Here is a 25,801-nt window from a genome sequence, read left to right on the forward strand (position 1 = left end):
CGCTTCTTGACCTCAGGCCCAAGAGCCACAGTCAGCTCAGACGTTGGGGATGGTTACCCAAAGCAGCTGCTGCTTCCTGAAGCCAGTTCCACCTGTCATGCAGGCTGCTGATACAGATCTGTCAGGAATGGGTCAGAGGCCATCCTAGTAACTCCACCTGTGACTTGGGGGAGGGCCCGGGGGGATTGAAGGAGCAATCCTTCCAGTGAGTCAGGAAAGGGATGATTGGGAGGGCAAGGGTGGACTCCGATTTCAGCAAAGACTGCGTGCCAAGATCTGGAGCCTTTTCTAAATACAGAGGCTGGAGATTCTGACTGAGCAGGTCTTTGCAGGATGCCCGGGATTCTGAAAAACCACCACATGGCAGGGTGCCAGCTGTCAGGAAGTAGAGGCAGGAGGATCATGTTCCAGGCCAGCCTGGATTGCCAAGTGAGTTTGAGGGCAACATGGGCTATAGAGCAAGACCCTGTCCCAAAAGACCAAAACCAACCAACCAATGAAGCAAACAACCTCCGCTCCCCCCACAAAAAACAAAACAAAACATGACATTGTAGGTTATATGTGGTTATGTGTACCCAGGCAGATGCCACAAAGTCACGGTTCCAATCCCAGCTCTGCTATGCACTCCACGAAGGCTAATGAGCTAGATACATAAGCTCACTGAGGCCCCAGGGTCCTCACTGTCAAATAGAGCTGGTCACAATGGGACCTATTCACAGGTCATGCAAGGACCAACACCTGGGCCGACCACCTGCCCTGGAAAACACAGCCCCACAGTGCTGCTCTGTTGAACTTCAGCCCTCCACCCCCACGCCCTGCAAGGCTAGAACCATTGTCACTCAGATTTACAAAGGAGAACTGAGGTCAAGTGCCCCATTTAAGCACTGAAAAGACCAAAGGACAGGCTCCCTCCCAACATGCTCGAATGGCTCCCTGTTACCCAGTGCTCTGAAACAAATCACACAATAGTATTTTACTAATAATAAGCCATAATACTTCTGTTGCAGGCTAGTCCTGAAGGTGAAATGTAGCAATTAAAGAGTGAGGGAGAGGGCTGGTGGACTGGCTCAAGTAGTAGAGCAACTGCCTAGCAAGCCTGAGGCCCTGAGTTCAAATCCTAGTACTGTCCCCCACTGTACACCCCCAAAAAAAAAGAATGAGGGGGGCTGGACACTGGTGGCTCATGCCTGTAATCTTAACTACTCAGGAGGCAGAGATCAGGAGGATTGTGGTTTGAAGCCAGCCCAGGCAACTAAGTTTGTGAGACCCTACCTCAAAAATACCCAACACAAAAAAGGGCTGGCAGAGTGTCTCAAGTGGTAAGTTCCTACCTAGCAAGTATGAGGCCCTGAGTATAAACCCCAGTACCACCAAAAATAAAAGAGTGAGGAAGAATTCCACTTCCAGTCACATGGAGAAACTCTTCTCTGATCGATTCCGTGCAGATGAAAAGTAACAGAATTACCTGAAGACTCCGGGAATGACCACAAACAGGCAGGTCTGAGACGAGGATTGTTACTTGGGAGAAATGAACAGAACTGCATGAATGTTCCATGTTTGAGGGTAAAGCAAATCCTTGCCAAGAGGCAAGGAGCCGGGCTTAAATTGCTAGAAAACCTGGTCTTGACTAGGCATGAATTCACACCTATAATCCCAGCTACTGGGGAGGTGGAAATCAGGATTGTGGTTTGAGACCAGCTGGGACAAAAAGTTGTCATCCCCATCCCAACCAACAAGCCAGGAGTGGTGGTACATGTGCCTGTCATCCCAGGCACGGAAGCATAAATAGGCAGATCAGTCCTAGGCCAGCCCTAGGCCAGCCCTACACAAAACCATGAGACCCTATCTGAAAAATAACTAAAGCAAAACAGGGCAGGAGGAGTGGTAAAGTGGTAGAGTGGCTGCCTAGCAAGCACAAGTCCCTGAGTTCAAACCCCAAGACATACACAAATAAAAGAAAAAAGAAAGTAAAGAAAAGCTGGTCTTACTGAGTTGAAGAACCAGAAGGCTGGGAAAACACAAATGTGGCCTCTGGGAAATGAGGGTGTGAATCCTGGAAGGGACCATCAAGAGAAGGGGAGGCCCACATTCTATGAGTGAACCCTGCCTCTGGCTCATGTACTATAGGCTTGGTCTCCAGATCTTTGGGCTATAGGGAGGTGGCAGAACCTTCAGGAGGCGGGGCCTCATGGAAGGAAGTTAGGTCATTGGGGGTGTGGCCTTGAAGGAACCCTGGGACCCTGGCTCCTTCCTCTCTCTGCTTCCTACACTCCCACGGTTATGTCCTGTGCTGCCATGGGCTCAAAGCAACAGGGCCAAGCAACCATGGAGTGAACCTTCTGAAACTGTGAGTCAACACCAACCTTTCTTTCTTTTAAATTGATTACCTCAGTTATTTTGTCACCATTGTGGGAAGCTGGTAGCACAAGCAATGAGCGAGACTTCTTGGTCTGCATCCTTGTCAGTAGTTAGTATTGTCCTTTCACTTTTTTCTTTTTAGCTATTGTGACCTTTGTAGAAGTAACTCATTGTGGCATGAACATAAACTTGCCTAGTCATTAATAATGTCAGAGACCTTTCCATGTTTTTGCTTTGCATTACGTATTGTTTTTCTTTTCTCTAACATAGCATCTCATCGTCACAATACGCATTCTTATTCACATGTACAATCCAGTGATTTCATTAACATTCAAGTCATGCAGCCATCACCACTACCTAATTGCACAATACTGTCATGACTCCCCAGAGGAAGGCTGTACCCACTCGTAGTCAATCTCCATTCCTGCGTTCTCACCCCTCACCCCCACCTCAGCCCTAGACAACCAATACCCTACTTCCTGCCTCAATGAAGTTGCCTATTCTGGACATTTCATATAAATAGAATCGTACAATGTGTGGTCTTTGGTGCTTTTCACTTAGTTTAATGTTTTCAAAGTTCATTTACGTTTTAGCATGTATTATTACTTGATGCTGTATAATATGCCAACTTTTTAATGACTGACTAATATTCCTGTGTACGGAATGTTAGATTTTCCATTTATCAAGTGATGAACACGTGGGTTGTTTCCACTTTTTAGTTATTAACGAGTAATGCTGCCATCAACATGCATGTACTAGTGTTTGTACAGATATGTCTTTGAATTTGGGATGTATATTTACTAGTGGAATTCTATTTAATTAACTTATTTAATTCTATTTCATTAACTTATCTTTTTTGCAGTACTGAGATTTGAACTCAGGGCCTTGCAATTGCTAGGCTGGCCCTCTACACTTGAACCATGCCCCCAGCCCTCTCTTCAGTTCCTTGAGGAGTCACTAGACTGCTTTGTGTAATAGCTGCGCCATTTGGCGTTCCATCAGCAGGGCGTGAGGGCTCCAGCTTCCCTGAGTCCTTGTCCTTCTGTGTGATGACAGCCGTCCTCGTGGGTGGCTCTGATTGGCATTTCCCTGGTGACTAATGATGGTGAGCATTGGTAACTTGCATTTCTTCTTTGGAGAAATGTCTGTTCAGATCATTTGAATATTTAACAACTGGCTTATTTGTCTCTTGCTGCTGAGTTATAAATGTTCTTTATATAGTCTGTAGTCTGGATACAGGTTCCTTGTCAGACATATAATTTCCAAATATTTTTCATTTTAGTGAGATTCAATGTATTTGTATTTTCCTTTTCGTATCATACTGAGACTGCAGTTTTATAGTTTTTGGCTTTTCTTCTCCTCCTCCTTTTCTCCTTCCCTGCTTCTCTTTCTTCTGCCAGTACTGGGGTTTGAACTCAGGGACTCCAGCTTGCTAGGCAGATGCTCCACCACTCAAGTCACATCCTCAGCCATAGTTTTCGTTTTTATGTTTACATCTGTCATTCGTTTTCAGTTAAGTTTGTTTTTTTTTTTTTTAATGAGATAGGGACCCATTTGTTGAAAAGTCTGTTCTTTCCTCATTGGACAGACTTGGCCCTGTCAAAGACAATTAGCATAAATGTGAGCTTTATTTCTGACCTATCAAATTGATTCCATGGACGCACAGGTCTGCCTCAAGCCAGTCCTGCAGTGTCTTGGTCATCATAGCTTTATAGTAAGTATTCAACCAGCAAGGCTTCCTTTTCAAGATTGCTTTGGCTTTTGGGGGCTCTGTGTTTTCAGCGTGAATTTTAACATAAGCTTAACTTCTGCCAAAAGGCCAACTGGAATTTTGAAGGAGATTGCATCAAGCTTGTTGATCTGTTTGGGGAATATTGTTATTTTAATAATGTTAAGCATTCTGACCCATGAATATGGAATTTCTTCCCACTTGGTTTCCCTGCTTCTCCTCCTCCTCTTCATCCCCCTTAAAATTTTTTTTGGTGCTGGGGATTGAACGCAGGGTCTCATGCATGCAAGGCACATGCTCACCCTTGAGCTGCCCCTGTCCCCTTAGTTACTTCTAAACATACTGCAGTGTTCATTGTATTAGTGTTGTGCTGCTGTTACATTTGCTCCTAAGAACTTTCTTCTTCTTCTTCTTCTTTTTTTTTTTTTTTTTGTGGTACTGGGGCTTGAACTCAGGGCCTACACCTTGAGCCATTCCACCAGCCCTTTTTTGTGAAAGGTTTTTCAAAATATGATCTTGTGGAACTATTTGCCCAGGCTGGCTTCGAACCGCGAGCCTCCTGATCTCTGCCTCCGGAGTAGCCAGGATTACAGGCGCGAGCCACCAGTGCCGGCCCATTCCTTTTTCTATCTCAATACTTTCTCCCGTTTTACCTTTAAAAAAAACTTTAAAAAATTATTATTATTTTATTTTTTGGTACTGGGGTTTGAACTCATGGCCTCTTGAGCCACTCCACCGGCCCATTTTTTTGTGTGTTTGGGATTTTTTTTGAGGTATTTTTTTTTCTCCCAGTTCAAAGCTGGTCTTGAATCACAATCCCACTGATCCCTGCCTCCTGGGTGCTGGGTAACACACAGGTGTGAGCCACCAGTGCCAGGTCACCTTCACAATTCTTTTCATCTTGGAAAACCTGAAACTCTGACTCCATGAAACAGTGTTTAATGTGTTCTTTTGCATTTTACTTTGGTTCATATGCTGTTTCTGAGAGCTCTGTGACGTTGTACATACATACTCTGTGTGTGTGTGTGTGAAGCGGTGCAGCTCACTCATTGTCACAATTATTTTCATAGTACTAAGTACCCACACATAGTATATATAAATATTAAGACTTTTTTTGGTCTCTTTCCCCATTATCTAATGAGAGGTATGTGGAACTTTCTAGAAACTACAAGTACCCGTGATTTTACAACAGACTGACCAGAAATAAATGTAAGAATGTCTTCCAGGAAGGCAGGCATTAAAGAGATTTACAAAATTGTGAAGTAACGCCATTCTTCTCACTACTTTTGTTTGGGAAAATAAATTATTTTTCATAATAATATTTACATTAGCATGTTATAGATGTATTATTTTTAGATGAGCTGATTAGTATTTCAAAAGTTTCTCATTTTAAATTTCCCATTTGTTAAAAACATATAGCTATACCTGCTCAAACCAAGGCTCTGTGGAGTGCTCGATAGTTTCTAAGAATGGGAGTTCTGAGATCAAAAACAGTTGACAGTGAGCGACATCATCCTGGGGCTCACATCGGTAATCCCAGCTATTCAGGAGGCAGAGCTAGGAGGATCTCGGTTTGAGGCCAGCTGGGACAAAAATTAGTGAAACCCTGTCTCAATCAAATAAGCCAGGCATAGTGGTTCAGGTCTATAATCCTAACTATCTGGGAGCCATAAGTAGGAGGATTGCAATCCAAGGTCAACCCAGGCCAAAAGCATGAGCACCTATCTGAAAGATAAGCCGGGCACTGGTGGCTCACGCATGTAATCGTAGCTACTCAGGAGGCAGAGATCAGGGGGATCACGGTTCAGAGCCAGCCTGGCAAATAGTTTGAGAACCTATCTCAAAAAAACATATCACAAAAAAGGGCTGGTAGGAGTAGCTCAAGGTTAGGCCCTGAGTTCAAACCCCAGTACTGCAAAAAAAACAAGAACCTAAAGCAAAAATGGCTGTCGGTGTGGTTTAAGTGGTAGAGCGCTGGCCTAGCAAGGGCATGGCCCTGACTTCAAACTTGACACGGAATCCACTGAGTAAATATACCACAGTTTGCTCACACATGCTACTGCAGGTCGTATGGATGTCTCAGGAGCATCATGAGCAATGGGTCTGGGAGAAACCTGGTGTGAAGAAAGGAACGGAGGGGTCCTGGGGTGAGTGACCTCTCACTTTAACAGTGTCACCCTGTTTTGCAAAGTGGCCATACCAATCCCACCAGCAATAATGGTTCTTAAGGCTCAATACTACAAAAACTGTACTTTTTTTTTTCTTTTTAGCATGCTGGAGATTGAACCCAGAGCCTTGTGCATGCTGGGCACACATGGTACCACTGAGCCCCAGCCCTAGCCCTAAAATATTGTTCTTTTCATTTTTGCTAATTTTATGGATGTGTGATAGAGACCAGCTTTCTGTGGTGGTTTTTTTTGTGCAGTACTGGGGTTTGAATTCACCTTGAGCTACTTCACCAGCCCTTTTATGTGATGGATTTTTTCCGAGATAGGGTCTCATAAACTATCTGCCCAGGCTGGCTCTGAACCACGATCCTCCTGATCTCTGCCTCCTGAGTAACAAAGATTGCAGGTGTTTACAGGTGTGAGCCACAGCCTGGCTCCGTGGTGTATTCTTTGGTATTTTTCAAATTTTGTTCCATGAGCATGTTCAATTATAAATATTCCACTCTATATGTTTAAAAACAAAAAAAAAATCCCCTTATTAAACCACTTAAAAATAACTTCCCATGGGCTGGGGGCATGGCTTAAGTGGTAGAGGGCCTCCCTATCAAGTGGGAGGCCCTGAGTTCAAATCCCAAACCAACAAAACAAAGAAATGACTTTCCATACAAATATGTTGAAAGTGACTACATTTTTTTTTTCTTGAAAAATTTCCTTGTAAATTGGCACCATAGCTCACATCTGTAACTCTAGATACTTGGGAGGCAGAGATTGGGAGGATCATGGATCCAGTCCAGTGCCAGCAAGTAAGTTAGGGAGACCCCATCTCAATGGAAGAAAGCTGGGCATGGTGGTGTATGCCTGTCATCACAGCAACATCGGGAAGAGATGACCTAGGCTGACCTAGGCAAAAAGTGAGACCTTATCTCCAAAATAACCACAGCAAAAAGGACTAAAGGTGTGGCATTTCCTTGTAGAAACAGGATGTGCTGTTTATCTGGATGTCATGTGTGTGTGTGTGTGTGTGTGTGTGTGTGTGTGTGTGTGTGTTACAGGGAAGTGGAAAACCAGCAGTCTTAGCCCATGTGTCTCTCCTACCCAGGCTCTTTCCATTTTCCTTTAGGAGAGCATGGTGACTGGCAGCAGATCTTGTTTTATTTTGTGTTGATTTTAAGCAACCTTTATAAGGGAGGCTGCTGATGGCTGCCCCCTAGTGGATTCCTGTGAAACTGCTTCCACTAGATTCTAACACCTTCCTCTGGCTCCTCTTGCTCTTTCCTGTTGGAGGGCAATTCCTCTGCTCTGTTCTGTTCACCTTCATATCCTCTGGCTCCACACCCATGGATTCAACTAGCTGTGGCTTCAAAATATTGCGATAAAAATTGCATTGGGCCAGGTGTGGTGCCACATGCCTGTAATCCTGTTAATGGTGCTAGTGCAGTCTGTGATCAGAAGACTTCCAAATTCTTTGTGTCCAGCAGGGAAGAATCCATGGCAGGACACGTGGGGGTAAATGGAGTTTATTAAAAGTTGGGAAAGGAAAATACAAAGGGGAGCATGGTAGGGCCCAGGTGGAAGCCGAAAGCCAAGAGTGATTGTTTCTGCTCTTCAGGTGCTTTTAAAACCTACCATAACCTATGGGAGGGGGAGAACCAGGTGACTCCCGTCCAATAATCAATGAGTGGGACAGGGCATGGGTGGCTCCAGGCCAGGTGAGGGTGGTTCCTGAGCCAAAGCATGGTATTTTTTCGAACTTTTCCTACCTCAATCCCACCTATACTTGAGTGGGGGAGACAGGAGGATTGAATTTTTGAGACCAACTCAGGCAAAAAGTTCGGGAGACCTCATCTCAAAGAACAAGATAGGTGGTGGGACATACCCGTGATCCCAGCAGCAGAGGTCTACCTGAGGACAGTCCTAGGCAAAAGCAGAAATCCTATCTGGAAAATAATCTGAAGCAGCCGGGCACGCAGAGATCAGGAGGATCCTGGTTCGAATCCAGCCCTAGGCAAAATAGTTCAGGCACCTCTATCTTGAAAAAAACCATCTCAAAAAAAGGGCTGGTGGAGTGGCTCAAGTGATAGAGCACCTTCTTAGCAAGCGTGAGACCCTGAGTTCAAACCCCAGTGCCGCCACAAATAAAAAAGGCGGGGCTTAAGTGGTACATTGCCTGCCTAGCAAGCATGAAATCCTGAGTTTAAACCCCAGTACTGTAAAAAAAAAAAAAAATCCCTCATCTTCAAAATAACCAGAGAAAAATGGACTGGAGGCCTGTGGCAGAGTGCCTGCTTTGCAAACATGAAGCCCTGAGTTCAAACCCCGGATCCACAAAAACCCCTAAAGGAAAAAGAGCTGGGGCAATGGTTCAAGTGGTAAAGTCCTTTCTAGCAAGAAGACCATGAGTGCAAAGCCCAGTTCTGCAAAACAAAACAAAATAGGACAAAAATCGTCTACCAATCATATCCAAGGCTTTATTTCCCCTTGGCATGATTTCCTAAACAATGCACTGTTACAATTATTGATGTAGCATTACGTACCACGAGTCATCAAGAGGCGCTTTAAAAAAGTATACATTGCGCATGTGTACAGGAACTATGCAAATGCTATGCCATTTTACATGCGCAGGTGGGATCCTGGAACCAATCACTTGTGATTACCAGTTAGCATTCTCCTCCAGCAGGAAGAAGAGACACCCAAAATCCTCAGCGTTCTTGCCCTTGTAGCACGGTCTCGCCCCCACCCCCCACCAAGGTCCAAGGTCAAGGTCTGTGTTAAGCGACTGCACAGCACTGTTGCAAGTTTTGGTTGGTTTTCACACTTGGGAGGAGACAACAGGCTTTAATGAATACAGTTTTTTGGTCTTAGTGCTGTGGACTCTTTTTTTTTTTGCTGAGCTGGGATGGAACGCAGGACCTTAGGCACGAGTCACAGCCGGCCCTTGTGGACATTTGAGGCTGGGCAGTCTTTTGCTGTCCGCAGCATTGAAAGAGGTTTGGCCTCTATCCATCTGGAAACATTCCTTCCCCTAGTTGTGACAACCAAAAGTGTCTCCAGACATTGCCTCATGGCCCTTGGGGTACAAAATAGCACCCAGTGGAGCTGCTCTGTTGTGGATGGATACAAGGCAGTATCAAAGCCTACAGCTTCTGCATTTAGTCAGAGGGTCAGCAGCCTCCATGCAGGCACAGAGGGCGTGTGCAGCTACCTGACAAGGGCTGCAGTGTGCATGAGTCCCTTGGCCCTGATCCATCAGCAGTCCTTAATCTGCCGTGGTCACGTGAGCCTGAGGCTCTCTCACAGGTGCAGGGAACGTCCAATACAGGCGCATTCCACACAGCAGAGAGACTGTCACAACATCGCACCGTATCCTAATTCCTAGTCTTTCAAGGAAAGTGCTCGGTTGAAAATGCTCAGAACTGGAGTCATTCCCAGGTAGGTCTGAACTAGCCCAGCCCTGAAGTTCATGAACCCTTGACTTCCACTGCCACAAAACCCTCCCCAGCCATTTAGGGCTGACTTAGCAGTACTCCCCTCCCTGCCAGAGATGTCCATGTCCCCACCATCCACCCCATGCTCCTAAACAAAAATACTGTGTGCCTGTGTCTACCAGGGCCTGCATCAGTCCAAAGCAGCCTCTGTGAGACTGAGTTCTGCAACCCTGACCCCTACATCCCATTGCCCCCCCCCACTTCTGGGGTGCGCGCAGCAGCTTTCTTTGCTCCTTCACTAAAATGCTCTTGTCCATCGTCACGCAGCCCTGCTAGGGCTCTGACCCAGGATCAGGACTCCTAAACTTGAGGCTTAGTGTTTCTTAACCTCTTGTAGCTTTTTGTTTCTGCATCTAAGACCACAGTGAATCTAACCTTACTAGCGTGGCCGTGTGGAGTTGGCACAGAGCCTGTGTTGGAAGCTTAAGAAGTTGTGCATCCTTTGGGTCGTTCTCCTTGTAGTTCTTGGGGAGCCCTGCTTAGTTCTCTTGAGAGGGTTTGTTATAAAAGAGTGAGTCTTCCCATGGGATGTAGGGGTCAGGGTTGCAGAACTCAGTCTCACAGAGGCTGCTTTGGACTGATGCAGGCCCTGGCAAACACAGAGGCACACAGTATTTTTGTCTTTCCATCTTGCCATCTGAGCTCTTCTGCAGGTACCTCTGCCACGATGGTGCCATCCGATGAGGTTCTCACCAGCGCCAAGCACATGTTGGTGCCATGCTCTTTGAATGGCACCAAACTATGAGCAAGATACCGCTTTTCTTTATTTCATATCCAGCCGCAGAAATTTTGTTATAGCAACAGAAAACAAAAAACTAATACATCCTGGCACACATTATGTGCTGGAGAAACTTTAAGCCATGATCATTAATTATTTATTCAGCACATCATTATTGAAAAATTATTAGGCATTGTTCTAATGGTGATATGGGAGCGTACAGGAAAAAAGATTAACTTCTATGTCAATTGTTACTGTGTTCCCAAACTGCCAGCTACATCAGCCCACCAGCAGATGGGGAAATAAAAGCTTGCTCAGGAGGGTCAGTAAGACCTGGTGGGTGGTGTGTGCAGAAGTAAGGACTAATACAGGAGCACTGTCAATGGGCAACACACCTAAGAGAAGACAGCCTGTAGAAGAGTCTTTGTGTCCATTTCAGGAACGCTCCCTTGCCCACACTTGAGGCCAGAACAGGACTTTCTGTAATGACAGAAGCAGTCCATATTTGCACTCTCCAACACAGTAGCCATCAACCATCTGTGGCTGGTGAGTTCTTTAAATATGCCTAGTGTGGTCCAGGTATGGGTTTTAAAATTTTAATTAAATTTACATTTAAATTTAAATGTCTACTCACGTAGTCTCAGGTGGCTAATGGCTCCCGTATCCAGTGATGCAGGAGAATCACCATGGTGCTTGGAGTTGTGAAATATTATCCACAACCTGAGTCTCACCTCTTCAGTTCAGAGTGGCTTTGGGAGACAAGACTGAGCTATGCCACATACTCTTTGTTGGGCTCTCTGTAACTCTGAGAAATCCCAAACTATTTCCCATCGTGTCTGTGCCATTTTATATTCCTGTCAGCACCTGTGAGAGTTCTGATTCTCCATGTCCTCAACAACATGGGTTATTTTCTGTTCTGTTGTGTTTCATGGTGGCCATGTGCTATATGGGAAAGGGGTTCTTGCCTCTGCATTGTGAGTGCTAGGATTACAGGTGTGTACCACCATGCTTGCTCCTGTCTTCATTTTCTTTCTTTCTTTTTTTTTGTTTTTTTGGTGGGACTCAGGGCCTACACCTTGAGCCACTCCACCAGCCCTTTTTTGTGAAGGGTTTTTTTGAGATAGGGTCTTGTGGAGCTATTTGCCTGGAGCTGGCTTCGAATCCCGATCATACCGATCTCTGTCTCCTAAGTAGCAAGGATTACAGGTGAGAGCCACCAGCGCCCGTCCTGTCTTCACTTTCTTGATAGTGATGCACAAAAGATTTTAATTTTGATGAAGTCTAATTTATCTACTTAGTTTTTCCTTTGTGCTTTAGATAGCATGTCTAAGAATCCATTGTCAAATCCAAAGTCATGATTTCCTCCTATGATTTCTTCGAAGAGTTCTATGATTTTAGCTCTTTTACTGATGTCTTTGACCCATCTTGATTTTTTGTGTTGCATTAGGCAGGGATCCAAGTTCACGCTGAGGCATGTGGACGGCCAGCTGTCCCAGGGTCATTTACTGCAGAGCCTTTTCTCCCTTTGTTGAATAGTCTTGGAACCCTGTTGAGCATCATGAAGTATGGATTCATTTCTGGTCTCTCAATTTTGTTACTTTGCTCTGTATATTTATCCTTATGCCAGTACCATGCTGTTTTGATTATTGTAGCTTTGAGTAAGTTTTAAAACTAAAAAGTGTGAATTCTCTTTGGAGGATATTTTGGCTACTCAGGGTCCCTTTAATTCCATATGAATTTTAGAATCAATTTTTCTTCTTTTGTTCAGAAGGTTGAGATTTTGATAGGGATTGCACCGAGCCTATTGCTTTCAGTAGAAAGGTTGTACTAATAATAGTAAGCCTTTCAACCCTTAGATCTGGGATGTCTTTTTATTTATTTATTAGGTCTTATTTGATTTCTTTTGCCAGTGTTTTCTAGTTTTTAGTGTATGGGTCTTATGAATCCTTGGTTAAATTCCTGGATATATTATTCAATTTGATGCTATTATAAATGGAATTGTTTACTTAGTTGCATTTTTTGATCACTCAGCACTAGCCTACAGAAATACATCTGATCATTTTGTGTATGCATTGTGCTGATATCCTGAAATCTTGCAGAAATTATGAATACTAATAGATTTTCTTGTGTGTGAATTCTTTAGGGTTTTCTATAGATAGATCATGTCATTTATAATGAAAGACAATTTTACCCCTTCATTTTTAAGTTGGATGCCTTTTATTTATTTTTACTGCTGTTTTGATTTTAATTGCTCTGGTGAAAATTTCCAGTACTATGGTGAGTAGAAGTGGTAAAAATCAGCATCCTTGCTTATACCTGATCTTAGGGGGAAACTTTCAGTCTCTTTCTATTGATCATAATGTTACTACACTTGATCTTAGCCAAAAGGCTGAGATCTCACAATGTTAGGAGTGGTTTTCATAAATGCCTTTTCTCACGTTGAGGACGTTTCTTTCTATTCCAAGTTTGTTGAGTGGTTTCATAAAAGGGAGTTCAATTTTGTCAAATGCTTTTTTCTGCACCACTTGAGATGATTATATGGGCTTTCACCCTTTATTTTACTGATGTGGCATATTACATTATGTTTGCCTTTTTAAGAAAGAAAGCCAGAAATTACACCCATTATTTCTAGTCACATTTTTTTCCATTGTTAAGAACCAAGCTACCTAGACACAATTCTCTGCAGGAGAGACAGGGAAGTGTAGTTCCTAGCTGAACATTCATGTGTGCTATTAGATCTTGAGGGAGCGTTCTGAAAGAAAAGGTGAAGAATAGAAAAGGGGTGTTGCCACGTCTATGACCATACCACCCTGAACACACCCAATCTCATCGGATCTCAGGAGCTAATCAGGGTTGGTCCTGGTTAGTACTTGGATGAGAGAATGAATGTTACCTTTATTGAGAAACATTTGTCAGTATTAGAGACATCTTGAGGTATTCTTCCCAAAAGAGAAATTCTGCAAACTCTCATGCCACCACCTCAATGGGACACCAAGATTCTTTCAAGAGACTGGTGGCTTCTTATATGGAAGGGTGGTCTAGAGGAAATTGGCAGCTGTTGGAACTGTGTTGGGGACCAATGAAATTCTGAAAAACCCAAGAGCTGCTCCTTCTACTTGAACATGCCACGTGCACTCAGAGATCTTTAACTCCTTCTAGGACCATAAAGTAATTAAGGAGAAACAATATATTTTTTTGTTTTACCATTTAGATTGTTGCAAGGATAAATTTGAATTTATTGGTGGCCACTGGGGGAAACCCTGTTGGAAAGGATCTGCTAGCAGTGGGGTTCAGACCCTAAAACCAAGCCAAGAGAACAGTAGTCTATTTATCAGTCTATCCTAGGAAGCCTTAGTAGGGGACCAGAAATCTGAGATAAGGAAGCCAAGGAAGAGGGTTTTATGGAGCAGGTCATGGGTCACACTGGAGACAGCCTGGGCTTAACCCTACTGGGGAAACCATGGAGAGAGTGCAGAACGTGGCTCTGAGTCATCCCAACCAAGGAAGAGGAGATGGGGTACTGACCCATCAGGTCTCATTGTACTTGCTGGGGACATGCCTAGCCTTCCTTGCAGGTGCTCTACATGGGCTCCAGTAGCCAGCAAGAGGGTTCAGGCAGGCCATGGCTGTTGCAGATGAAAGCTATCATGATAACTGTCAATTAGACTCCCTCATGCCTTACATTGTTGTTCACCGTGCCTGTCACTGAGCCTTCCAGGTTGTGGGTCATTATTGCAATAACTACCTCCCCACAAAGGGTTAGTGAGATTAGCTACACGCCTGTTGCTTCAATTGGTCCCTAGGCTGTAATTTATCTTCATTCTCTGTTCTTAATTCTCCTCAACTTTTGGCTGGAAATTGAATTCCTTTTTGTTGAGATGCATTTCATAAACCATAAAATTCACTTCCCCTTTTTTAGTGGTACTGGGGTTTGAACTCAGGGCCATTTGGTGGCTATGAATATCTGTATGCAAGTTTTGGTGTGGATATATGGGTTCATTGTTCTTGGGTATATAGCTAGGAATAGAATTTCTGGGTTGTTTGGTACTCTGTTTAACTTTTTGAGAGACTGCCAAAGTTTTACCCAAAACAGCTACACCATTGTACATTCCCTCCAACAACAGGTTCTACTCTAATTTCTTCACACGCTTTCCAACACACCCTTACACGTGTCCTTTTTTTGATTGTGGCCACTCTAGTGAGTGTGAAGTGCTGTCATCATGGTTTTAATTTGCATTTCCCTAATGACTGATGACTCTGGGCCTCTTTCTGTGTGCTTTCTTGGTGATCAATTTTGCTTGCCTGGTTCTTTCACCCAGATTTTGTCCCTGAGACTCTGGTTTGCATGCCTGCAGCAGGCTGGGTGACTGTATTTGTCTTTTCGTAGTCAAAATAGCCTGAGAACACCAAGAAACATCATAGTAAATCCTCTGAATGCAGACACCCTCCTTTCTGTCTTCATTATGTAGAAGCAGCCCTGTGTCTTGTGGATAACGAGAGCCAATTAGTTCTGCTAAGATAGTAACTCTTTCTTTTGCCTGCTAAACTGATGGCACAGGGAGCCTGAAATGACCAGGTGGCAGCCAGGCTTTAGGTTAGTGAAGTAATTACTGGGGCACCTAATAGGAACCTTGTCACTTAGATCAGCTGGGCTTTCGGTTGCAGAAGACACAGGGTCCCTAAGTAGTTATTGGGGCTGAGGGTGGAGGGGCTGTTGACACCCTTTGGTTCTTAGGGATGGGCAGCACTCCAGTCTGCATGATGTCATTCCCAGGCATGTCTTTAAGGGGCCACTTCAGTTTTCTATTGAGCGGGCAGCTTCTTGTGTGATGTAGAATAGTATGGCCATGATCACCTTGTTCTTCATAAAATGAGTTCGTTGGCCCAAGAAAAAAATAAGGTTCTCTGTGAGTGTTCTGAGAGTGGTGTTGGCCAAGGTTCTATGGAGAGGAAAGGTAAACAAATCCACACTTGGAACTGATATGGATCCCAGTGGGACAAATCACTGGCTCCTCCGGGGTAGAAGTGGCTCAGTGTAGTCAACCTGTCACAGTGGATGGGTTGGGACCTCCAGGATGGCAGATACTGAGGGTTCAGTGTCAATTCATGATGATGACAGGCCCAATGTTCAGCAGCACAGTAGCTGGATCAGCCTTGGTGAGAGGGAGCCCATGTTGTTGGGCCCTTTCCAGGTCTCCATCTCTGCCACCTGAGTTACTTTCTTCAAGAACTCACTGTGCCAGCACAGTTACAGTTGAGTACACAGCTGGCTGACTTCAGTGGACAAGTCTTCATGTCCACTCAGTTGTTTAAGGCTTTCATTCAGCGGATGCTGTCTGGTGGGCATGGTGTGACATGTGACAATACATACACTTTGTGCCTCTCTTGCAAATCTATCCTTCAAGATTCCTGGCCACCCATCTAAGCCATGAACCACAGCCACAAAATCTGTACTTATCCTTAACCAGGCTATTGGTGCTTGTGAAGAGTCCATACAATATTGAATGCCGTGAAAATTTCTACACCATGAGATCTGCCATACAATATGGTCCATTGACAGGGCCATTTCTATTGTAGCTAAAACCTACCCAAAACTGTTTTGCTCTGGGCCTAATTTGAAACCAATAACTTTTAGAGTTAGCAAGAAGCAGCAGCCCAGCCAGGCATGGTGGTACATGCCTATAATCCTAGCACTCTGAAGCCTGGGGCAGGAGGATAATACATTCAATTCCCAAGAATGGTGTGAATGCCAAACTCCAAGTGCTATGTTTCTCTTAATGATAGGAAGTGAATGTGCAAAATTATTTCCTTTATCTTCTAGAGGGTGTCCCCTAGGCCAGAAGGAAGACTTTACCAATGTGGCAGTCTCCAGAATCTTTGTAGGATTTATCTATTACTTGTGGCACTCTAGAATCTCAAATATTTACCATTTCCTGCTTACCAGGTCTGATTGGGAAGGTGTCATCAATGTAGTGGACCTGAGTGATATTCTGTGGGATGTCCAGAAAATCAAGGTCTGTTGGGACTGTATTGTGACAGTGAGGAGAATTACTGTAGGTCAGGGCAAGATTGCAAATGTGGCTATCCAAGTACACTGAGCACCTTGGATCCTTCTTTCTGGTAGGACAGAAAGGACTCAGCTGACCGCACAGCTGCACTCCCAGTACAGTGGTTCACTTGTCTATCCTTGTCACGACATCCAAGAACAAGGGGCAGCCATGAGAGGTTTTAGACAGGGGAGTGTAGCTGCAGCTGCACTGTGAAGGGACTTGGGATTCTGTGTGGGCACAGAGTGCAGGAAGGGCTACAGTAGACACAGCAGGCCCTTACTGTATGTCCTTTGAGTATTTTGAGTTTTTAGCTTGGTGGACTTGGCTCTAGGAGCTGGGATTGGATTGATGTGTTGGTTAAGATAAATACCATTGGCTGCTGTAACAAGGGGTGCTTAATGTTCCATACAATAGAAATCGTACACCATAATTCACGCAGCTATTCACGGACCTTGCTCTGGACTGAATTGTGTCCCCATGCATACATCAAAGTCTTAATCCCCAATGTGGTGGTACTTTGACTTTTAGCCTTTGGGATCTAAATAGGTTTAGATGAAGGTGGGACCCTCAAGATAGGATTAGTGCCCTTCTAAGAGGAGGTACCAGAGCTCATACTTTCTCCCCCTCTCCCTCCTTTCCATGTGAGAGCATGGCTGTCTCTCAGCCAGGAAGAGGGCTCTCACCAGAACCAAACTATTCTGGCACCCCGATCTTGTATTTCCAACCTCTAGCATCGTGAGAAAATAAATTTCTGTTGTTTAAACCACCCAGTCTATGGTTTCTTGTTATGACAGTTTGAACTGACTGTCTTGTTCCCTGTAGGACCTTGAACTTCTTCCAATCAGCTGGTAGATGGGGAAAGAGAATTGAAATTCACACATAGGATATTTCACTGGATCTGTCCTGGAAGTGGTGCTTCATTTATCTTTAATTCTATTGGTAAGATTCAGTCACATGGCTGCTTCTAACTTCGAGGCAGTCTGGGAAATGTAGTCCAGTTGTGTGCCGAGGAAGAAAAAGAAAGGGGTTGGGTAAGGGACCCAAACAATTTGACACACTGAGAGCCAGGAAACAAAACACAGTGCTAAACATGTGGGGTAATGTCCTGGGAAACTTCTTGGCTAAGGTTATGTTCTAGTGGAAGAAGGAATTGTTTGAATTGGTCTAGATGACTTGCATACTAACATCCTATCAAAAGAAGGCCTCTCTGCCAGGTCGCTCAGGCAGGTGGGGGCAGGTTGACAGGGAATTGGGAAGTCACATCTGAAGACCTGGACAGGTAGGTTGATGGGTGAATCCTTTGACAACTGGTGATATGGCCCCAAATACCCACATTGGGGTTTAAGAGTAGGACTCTAATTCTTGAGATACAGAGAGGGGAATACCAAACCAGGTCGTATTTTAACTGTATATGGGTGGCCCACATGAAATTTAGGCAAAGGGAAGAGGCAAAAGCCTCTGAAGTCCAGTGTCAGAAGACTAGAAACCTGGAGTTCTGATTCAGAGGCTCAGTCTGTTGAATTCAGATCTCATTTCCATCTATCTACGGTCTCTACCAGCCCTAAAGTGGGGTGAGGTCCCAGTGGAAGTTCATTTTTTTCCTTAAGCAGCACACACTTCCAGTTTTTTTGGTGAAGAGTTATTTCTTACCAACTCTCAGTTCATGTAACTTCAGGGCTGCTAGACACTATTCCCTGGCTTGAGGATTCATTTAAGCATCTGACCCTAACTTGGCCAATCGGAGTTACTGTAATTCAGGTATAGACTCATGACTCAGTTGGAGCCAGTAAAAATTAAGCTTGAGTTTTTGGGTTTTTTTCTGAAAAGTTTAGAGAAGAAACCCCCTTTCTAAAGTAATTGTCTTAATGCAGTGTTTTCATATGGTAGGTTGCTAAACAATTTGGTAGTTATAATCAAAAATAAAAAATCAAAATACACTATAGAGTAGAAATAACAGGGAACATCGTGTATTGAAGGACAGTGTTATTTTGGGAAACTTTATATGGCTACGTATATGTATAAATGTAGACATACATTACATAATGATGCTTTTGTCAATGACATCACCAATATACAGTGGTATATACAATTTATACTGTAGCCGTCTTAGTTTGTGTAAGTATACTCCGTGATGTTCACACAGCACTGAAATTGTCTAACGATGCATTGCTCAGAACATATCCTTGCCACTAAATGACACATGACTGTACATTAATTATTAATTAATGTATATGAATATGTACTAAGTCATGATGTTAACTCCATTTCTTACTGTGGCTTGCAAGGGAAAGAATTTGAAATACACAAGACACATCTCTTGGTGGACATAACATTTATTTCCCCCAAATAATCAGCTTAAGTCAATCATAATAATCTGTTCCCCTTGGCAGTGATTGGTTCAAAGATGGGCAGATCCAAGCCAGTTGGGGCAAAGGAAATGCAAAGAAAGTCTTGCTAGGGTTTCTGGAAAAGATGCTTTGATGCATGTTAAGAGACAAACTGGGGATGATGCATGATGCTGTGACAGGGACAGAAAGGAGTCACCTTGGAGCCTTTGAATCAACTAAAATGAAAGTCCAACCCACTCTACACCTTGTCTCTGGATCCTTGTTGAGTCAGGTATTTTGGTTACTCATCTCCAAAATTATCCTATAGAAGTACTCACAGAAGGTAGACCTGGAGCTGCTTCAGGTCACCTGTGACACTTCATAGTGTGAGCCTGCCTTCGAAAGAAGCCAACAGAGTACTGCCAAAAAAAAAAAAAAAAAAGAATCTAAAAGTTGGGCACCAGTGGCTCATGCCTGTAATCCTAGCCACTCAGGAGGCTGAGATAGAGAGGATGTCCGTTTGAGGCCAGTGGGGCAAATAGTTTGTGAGACCTCCGTCTCCAAAATAACCAGAGAAAAATGAACTGGAGGTGTGTCTCAAGTGTCAGAGTGCCTGCTTAGCAAGTGTGAAGCCCCATCCCACCCAAAAAATAAATAAATAAAGGTCAACATAGAGAAACTGAGCTAAGAGGTTTAGAAGCACTGGATCCAAAAGTGCCTGGCATATCCAGTTACTTGAGCCTATCACACCCCTGCCTCTTTATTTTAAGTTAATTTCTACTAAGTTTCTGCCACTTTCAGCCAGAATCCCAACTCTCACCAAGTTGAGCCAACAGATGTTATAATGAGATGACTCCTGTGTGGGGTGTGAGGTGGAGCAAAAAGCCGGTAGCCAGGCAGGCTCTGATGGAAGTGCTCTGACTTAACCTTGTCATTTGTTAACATAGGCAATGGCACAAAAATAATTTTGAGACCAGGGGTTGAGTTGTATTGGAGCCAGGGAAAATGAAAATCAGATGGAGGGAATGGAGGTGGCTGCATCTCTCAGATTGGGCACTTTCTCTTGGACCTGGAGTGTTGAGGAGTTAAAGCCCTTAGGGGGCAGCCATTGGCAGTGTGGATGAGAGTTGAAAGACAGACACCCCACTCTATTCTCAGGGTGTGGGATAACTCTGAGAGTGTTTTAAGTGGTCTCCAGACTCCCTGGTGGGTTCAGTAACTCATAGCAGTGACATGATCTTCCTTTACTTTTCTCTCCCCATCTTACTTCCTGTTATGGACTGAGTTGTGTTCCCTAAAATTCACACACAGTACCTCTGAATAAGATTATGTTTGGAAATAGGTCTTTGAAGACGTGATTAGGGTGACTGATTTCCCATAAGATGAGATTAAACCAACAGAGAGATGTCAGGCTGGTGCACAGATGGACAGCCGTGTGAAAGGGTGCAAGACAGCCGCCATCTGCAAGCCCACAGCATCAAAAGAGACCAACCCTGCTGACGCCTTGATCTTGTGTTTCCAGACTAGAGAACCGTGAGAACCTTTCTGTTATGGAAACCATTCAGGGTGTGGTATTTTGTTACAGCAGCCATAGGAGACTCTTACACTTCCTCATTCCTTTCTTAGTGCCTCCTGAGATCACTTTCCAAATATATTATTCACACTCAAATCCTTGTCTCAGGAACCAATGATCTTTTACTAAAGGGATAGATGGAATTTTATAGAGTAAACTACAATGCCCACAAGTCAGGGATGAGGTGGAGTTGGAGCCAGATAGACTGGATCCGTCCTGGCTTTACCATCTCCTGGACAAATTGCTTAACCTCCTAAAGTCTATTTCCTCATCTGTAACAGGATGATATCACAAAGCCTGCCCCCTCTGAGTGTTTTGATAATTAAATGATAGCATATATGTAAAAGAGAAATGAGTTGACCTATGATATCATGCAGAATTTGGTGAGGTCCTGATAAACCCATCATAAGGGGAAAACATCATAAGTTAAAAATACATTTAGCACACCTAGCCTGCCAAACACCAGCGCTTAGCAACACAATACACTGCAGAGTCTGGGTTATTTATCCTTGGGAGCGGAGGGGAGCTGTGCACAGGAGAGAGGATCACAGTGCATATAGTGTGTTAGCCTGAGAAAATATCCAAATTCCAAATTTGAAGTACAGTTTCTACTGAATGTGTATCCTTTTTGTACTAAAGTTGAAAAATTTGTAAGTTGAACCATTGTAAATTGGAGATTGTCTGAAGTTAACTCCATTATTGGGCAGGGGCACATTAATTAAGTGGTAGGTAATCAATAGTAGGCGTGTTCATGAAGTATAAACTTTTACCCACTCCACATCCAAAAGAAAAGGACGTCGTTCTGGCTGTCAGCAGGGCTCTGTGGATGGAGTGCAAGGAAATCAAGTGGTAGTCTCCCTGTTCTTGCTGCGTTTCTTGTCTAGATGGGAGGACTGCCTCTTTTAAATGATCTGTCTTATCTAGTGTCCTAGGGAAAAGATCATTTGTTTTTTGTTTTTTTTCCATTTTTTTTCTTTTATTATTCATATGTGCATACAAAGCTTGGGTCATTTCTCCCCCTTGCCCCCACCCCCTCCCTTACCACCCACTCCACCTCCTCCCTCTCCCCCCCACCCCCTCAATACCCAGCAGAAACTATTTTCCCCTTATTTCTAATTTTGTTGTAGAGAGAGTATAAGCAATAATAGGAAGGAACAAGGGTTTTTGCTGGTTGAGATAAGGATAGCTATACAGGGCATTGACTCACATTGATTTCCTGTGCGTGGGTGTTACCTTCTAGGTTAATTCTTTTTGATCTAACCTTTTCTCTAGTTCCTGGTCCCTTTTCCTATTGGCCTCAGTTGCTTTTAAGGTATCTGCTTTAGTTTCTCTGCATTAAGGGCAACAAATGCTAGCTAATTTTTTAGGTGTCTTACCTATCCTCACCCCTCCCTTGTGTGCTCTCGCTTTATCATGTGCTCAAAGTCCAATCCCCTTGTTGTGTTTGCCCTTGATCTAATGTCCACATATGAGGAAGAACATACGATTTTTGGTCTTTTGGGCCAGGCTAACCTCACTCAGAATGATGTTCTCCAATTCCATCCATTTACCAGCGAATGATAACGAAAAGATCATTTGTATGGGAAGCAGGGGTCAGTGGTCTTATACTAACTTATTATAATGTTTCCAATTTCCTTGAGGGCAGGGGTCTTGTGTGCTTTGCTTTCTGTCTTTCTCCAGAGCCTAACAGATAATGATAAATATGCATTAATTAGATACCTGAATATGACTTTGCTCTTGGCCCTTTAGAACTGCAGTTTCTGGGTGTGAAAAAATGGTGGCATAACCATTGTATTTACATTGTTCCAGGGATGAGGGTGAAGGGCTTTATAAGCTAGATTATCTCTCTGAATATGACATGCGCCATGTGGCTAAACAAGAGGACCCACCCTTCACCTACAACCTGTGAGGACCAAGGTACTCAAGTTCTCTGCAGACCAACACTAGATCCAGCATCTAGAAAATAAAGCATCCTTTTGTTACCCATTGAGCATCTGCCAGCTTCCTGCTATTTATGTTTTACCACTAGAGGTCAGGCTAACCCCAAAATTCAATGTTTCCCTATTTCAGGCTCCAAACTCATTTCCAAAACTGCACTGGTTGTGCACAGCCACCTCCCCAGGTCTCCCTGTGCCCTTCCAAGCAGCACTGAGAATTTATCCCTAGGCAAAGAAGATGCAGATCCCTCTCCAGGGCAAATATACTGAGTTACTTCAGCACAAGACAATGCTACAGAATTATTATTACTTCTACTTTTGAAGAAAGTAAAAGCAATTTCTGGGTGTTAAAAGTGCGTTGGGATGAACAAATTGAGAAAGAATATATGGAAACAATTCCATTTACAATAGCCTTAAAAAAATCAAATACCCAGGAGTAAACTTAACAAAGGATGTGAATGACCTCTACAAGGACAACTACAAACCCCTGAAGAAAGAGATTGAAGAAGATTACAGAAGGTGGAGAGATCTCCTGTGCTCATGAAGTAAAAATGGATATAATACCAAAAGCAATCTACATGTTTAATGCAATTCCCATTAAAATCCCAATGATTTTCATCACAGAGATTGAAAAATCTACCCTAAAGTTCATTTGGAAACACGAGACCTTGACTAGCCAAGGCAATACTCAGCCAAAAGAGCAATGCTGGAGGTATCTCAATACCTGACTTCAAACTATATTACAAAGCAATAGCAATAAAAACAGCATGGTACTGGCACAAAAACAGATATGAAGACCAGTGGAACAGAATAGAGGACCCGGATATGAATCCACACAGCTATGCCCACCTTATTTTTGACAAAGGTGCCAAAGACATACGATGGAGAAAAGACAGCCTTGTCAACAACTATTGCTAGGAAAAGTGGTTATCTGCCTGCAAAAATCTGAAACTAGATCCATGTTTATCACACTTTACTAGTATCAACTCAAAATGGATCAAGGACCTTAATATCAGACCCAAAACTCTGAAGTTAGTACGAGAAAGAGCAGGAAATACTCTGGAAGCAATAGGTACAGGCAAGGGCTTCTTCAACAGAACCCCAGAAGCTCAGCAACTAAGAGAAAGGATGGACAAATGGGACTACATAAAATTAGAAAGCTTCTGCACAACAAAAGAAATGGTCTGTAAACTGAAGAGACCACCCACAGAGTGGGAGAAAATATTTGCCATGTATGTGTCAAAGGACTGATAACCAGTATATACAGGGAACTTAAGAAACTAAACTCTCCCCAAATCAATGAACCAATAAAGAAATGGGCAAGTGAACTAAACAACTTTCTCAAAAGAAGAATTTCAAATGGCCAAAAAACACATGAAAAAATGCTCACCATCTCTGGCCATAAAGGAAATGCAAATCAAAACCGCACTAAGATCCCACCTCACCCCTGTTAGAATAGCCATCATTAGCAACACCACTAACAACAGGTGTTGGCGAGGATGTGGGGAAAAAAGGAACCCTCCTACACTGCTGGTGGGAATGCAAGTTAGTGCAACCACTTTGAAAAACAAAGTGGAGGCTTCTTTAAAATCTAAACATAGACCTGCCTGGGGATATACCCAAAGGAATGCAACACAGGTTACTCCAGAGGCACCTGCACACCCATGTTTATTGCGGCACTATTCACAATAGCCAAGTTATACAAACAGCCAAGATGCCCCACTACTGACGAATGGATTCAGAAAATGTGGTATTTATACACAATGGAATTTTACTCAGCCATGAAGAAGAACGAAATCTTATCATTCGCAAGTACATGGATGGAACTTGAGAACATCATCCTGAGCGAGGTTAGCCAGGCTCAGAAAACCAAAAATCATATGTTCTTCCTCATATGCAGACTTTAGATCTAGGGCAAATGCAGCAATGTTGTTGGACTTGGGTCACACACTAAGGGGAGAGCACATATGGGAAGTATGGGGATAGGTAGGAAACCCAAAACTTGAAAGTGTTTGATGTCCCCACTGCAGAGGAGCTAATACAGAAACCTTTAAGCAACAGAGGTCAATATGGAAAGGTGATCAGGAAGTAGTGAAGAGGTCAGGTAAAGATGAATCAATTTGGGTTGTACCACATTTGTGCATGGAAGCAATGCTAGGAATCTCTCTGTATAGCTATCCTTATCTCAACTAGCAAAAATGCCATGTCTTTCTTATTATTACTTATGTCTACTCTTCAACAAAATCGGAGAAAAGGGCAGAACAGGTTCTGCCTGGAAGCAAGGGGGGTGGCGGGGAGAGGGGAGAGTGGGGGGTAGGCGGGAGACATGACCCAAACAATGTATGCATATATGAATAAAGAAAAAATGTGTTGGGAACGTTTAAAAGAATTTTATACCTGGTAGCTGATTTACTGGTTATGAAACTCAGTAGGTATTTTTTGTTTCATTTTGCAGATGAAAAGCTGGCCTAGGAACACAGCACTGGACCCTTCATTCCAGCTCCACCCTGCAATTAGCCTTGGCTTGACTGCCCTGAAGAACCAGCTGACATTTCAGGCCTGTGATCTGTGACACACTAAAACCTCTGCGAACATCCCCAGGGGCTGAGGTTTTGGGGTTTTCTGGACCAGCAAGAGCATTCAGCTCCTTCTTCCTACCCTGCTGTTGCTCTTTGGGGGTCATGTGGGCCTGGGTTCAAATCCTGACATTGCTGTTTGCCAGCCATATGGCCTGTGTTTCCTCTTGCGTGAAATGTAGAACCTTCTTCACAGGCCCCTGTCCACCTCTCTGACTCCCTTCTGCCTCCTCTGGAATGTGGGAGCTAGGATCCTCCTTGTTTACCGTATTATTCTAATTCTATGGATAGTGCCTGGAATGTAGTAGAAGCTTAAGAAATATTTGTTGATGACTGACTGTCCTGAATATCTCTGAAAGTGTAAGTGTAACACTTTATTTTCAGTAGAGTACAAAGGGGTTTCATGGCAATATTTCCATACATGTATATAATGTGCTTTGATCAAATTCACCTCCTCCGATTACTCTTTTTTTGGGGGGGGAGTGGTACTGGGACTTGAACTCAGGACCTAACACTTGCTAGGCCAGTGTTCTACCTACCACTTAAGCCACTCTGCCAGTCCCTGTTTCTTTCTTCTTTTTCTTTACATTTTACCCATTTTCAGTTATCTCTCATTCCCACAGAAAGTGTGCCTTAGTCCATTTGCTGTTGCTATAGTAAAATGCCTGAGACTACATAATTTGTAAAGTGTGGATGTTTATTCACCTGACAAGTCCAAGAGCCTTGAGTCAGCATCTACTTGGCATCTGGTGAGGTCTTTTTGCTGCATGGTGAAGGCTGTCGTGTGGTGAGACAGAGAAAGGGAGCCAGCTTCTTACAAAGCCACTAATGCCCTCTGGGGGCCCATCCACATAATGTCATCTAGTCCTCATCACTGCTC

General features: G+C 43.7%; 1 long non-coding RNA gene across 1 annotated transcript; it reads left to right on the forward strand.

The window, feature by feature from the left end:
* Nucleotides 1-1,806: 1,806 nt before the first annotated feature.
* On the forward strand, nt 1,807-25,587 carry LOC141418531 (uncharacterized). Its single transcript, XR_012443159.1, has 3 exons — nt 1,807-2,347; nt 3,221-3,463; nt 24,801-25,587. It is a non-coding gene; the product is annotated as an uncharacterized lncRNA (long non-coding RNA).
* Nucleotides 25,588-25,801: the final 214 nt, after the last annotated feature.

Source organism: Castor canadensis, chromosome 17 (genome assembly GCF_047511655.1).
Source record: "Castor canadensis chromosome 17, mCasCan1.hap1v2, whole genome shotgun sequence".
NCBI lineage: Eukaryota > Metazoa > Chordata > Mammalia > Rodentia > Castoridae > Castor > Castor canadensis.